Below are 2,500 nucleotides of genomic sequence, written 5' to 3'. Positions count from 1 at the left end.
TTTAAAATGAATCAATGAACGATCTCAGACCTGTTGCACTGACTTCAAAAGTCATGAAATCTTTAGAAAAACTTGTTCTTCTTAAAATTAGGAACCAGTTTATGTCATTGAGTGATAGTCATCAATTTGCTTACAGAGGATGCCATTCTGCTGTTTACAAACAACATTTACAGGCATCTAGATCACGCTAAGAGCTATTGCAGACTGCTTTTTGCAGATTTTTCTTCAGCGTTCAATACGATGCAACCTCAGTTTGTTGTTCCAATATTGGCTAGTTTGAATTTAAACAAGTATATAATTGCTTGGGTGCTCGAATTTCTTACGGAGGGAGCACAGTATGTTCAATTAGGACAAAACATATCTTCCTGTATAACTACAAATATTGGTGCTCCACAAGGATGTGTATTGTCCCCTGTAGTATTCACAATATACACAAATGACTAGAAGTCAAATCCTGAGTGCACCTTTAATAAAATTTGCAGATGACACCGCTCTTCAAGACCTCATAACAAATGGCAACGAAGTGGCTTATAGGCATGAAATTGATATATTTGTGTCTTGGTGTGATGCCCACCACCTAGAGCGTAACATAAGCAAGTGATTGACTTTAGGAGAGTGAAGGGAACGATTGAACCGTTAAAATTAAAGGACCAATTCGTCCAGCGAGTTCCTCACTACAAATACCTTGGTGTAACGATTGTTGACAGGCTCAAGTGGGAGGAACACTTGAAAATAATTAGGCATAAGATGTGCAGACGTACTTATTTTTTATCACGACTTTCTCAGTTTAGAATAGATAAAACCCTCTGCACATTAATTTATAGAGCAGTAATCGAAAGTATCTTGTCATTTTGTATAACATCTTGGGGAGCCAATTGTGGGAAGGAACAAAATAAATTCAAATATTAAAAATCCCTTAAACGTTATATAAATGGTGTTGCCGATGTATATCTTTTATACGAGAAATTTTGTATTAGTAAAATAACTAACATATTAAATTACCAGAATCATCCACTAACACCATTAGTTACTATGTCAGGAAGGAGTGGTCGCCCTTTCTCAATTTCAACGAAAAGAAAGAGACACCAAAAATCTTTTCTGCCGTCCAGTATTAGGCTTTATAACAACAAGCAATAATCATTTTATATAATTATTTCTCATTTTTATTTTCAAAAAATGTAAATATTAATTTATTTGTCTTGCAATCTTTTCAATTTTCAATTTATAGTGACAGTTTTAACTTTTTTACAGTGTTGAAATTATTCTTATTATAAAACACGACTCTGGTTATGGAGCTGCTCCTTTTTTTGGTATATATACATCCTATTTCCATTGTATTTTTATCTTGTTGTGTAAATTATAACACGTCTGTACAAAACTTTCCTTTTTGGGATGCAATAAAGTATCATTATTTGAATATAAACTAGCAAAACATATCAACTGCAAAAAACAAACATTAACACTCCTTAACAAAATGTCAGGAAAAAAAGCATATCATGTTTGCCAAGAAGACAAGACCAGCAGGAAAAGAACAATAATAAATGGAGTACCTCAGGGCTCTGTTCTAGCACCAACTCTATTCAACGTCTATATTAGCGACATTCCCGAAACTAAGGCTTTCAAATTTGGTTATGCTGACGACATCGCAATTGCATGGCAATCAAACGACCTTAAACAAATTGAAAAAAAACGCTTACAGACGACACCAACATTCTGCAATCATTCTTCAATAAATGGTACCTTCGAATGAATACCACAAAAACTGTCAGTACTCTGTTCCATCTAGATAACCATCAAGCTGACCAACAAATAAATGTCACAACTAATAACTCTACGTTACCATACGACCAAAACCCAAAATATCTCGGCGTAATCCTGGACCGGTCCCTCACATGTAGGAAACACCTAGAAAATACTGCACATAAACTCCAGAAAAGGAACGGTATCGTTAGAAAACTTGCTGGAACTTCCTGGGGTGCCTCCACATCAGTCCTCAGAACATCCTCTATAGCACTCTGTTACAGTGTAGCAGAATACTGTGTCCCTGTTTGGGCAAGGTCCACTCACACCAAAATAGTAGAATCCGCTCTAAATAACACCATGAGAACAATTTCTGGCACATTGAAATCAACTCCCACCTCGTGATTACCAATAATGAGCGCTATTGCCCCTCCCCATCTCCGAAGAGAAGAGGCGACACAAAAACAATGTCACCGACTGGAGAAAACAACATCAAATACTCCACTCAGAATAATCACCCAATCAGCCCCCACAACATCACGTCTAAAATCTCGCAAACCGTTCTACAAATCCAAAAAGAACATTTCTACCTCTCTGATAGATGGAAAACTGAATGGGAGAAAAACAAACCAAAAAACAGTGATCTAATCGAAGACCCTACCACTCCCAGGTTTCTACACACTAAACAGAAAACAGTGGTCCTCCTGTAACAGACTACGATCTAAACACGGTAGAACAGCATCTAATCTCCACAAATGGG

Source organism: Berghia stephanieae, chromosome 6, assembly GCF_034508935.2.
Source record: "Berghia stephanieae isolate SIO BIC M18660-M18661 chromosome 6, UCSD_Bste_1.3, whole genome shotgun sequence".
Classification (NCBI taxonomy): Eukaryota; Metazoa; Mollusca; class Gastropoda; order Nudibranchia; family Aeolidiidae; genus Berghia; species Berghia stephanieae.
Note: the sequence above shows the minus strand (reverse complement) of the source record.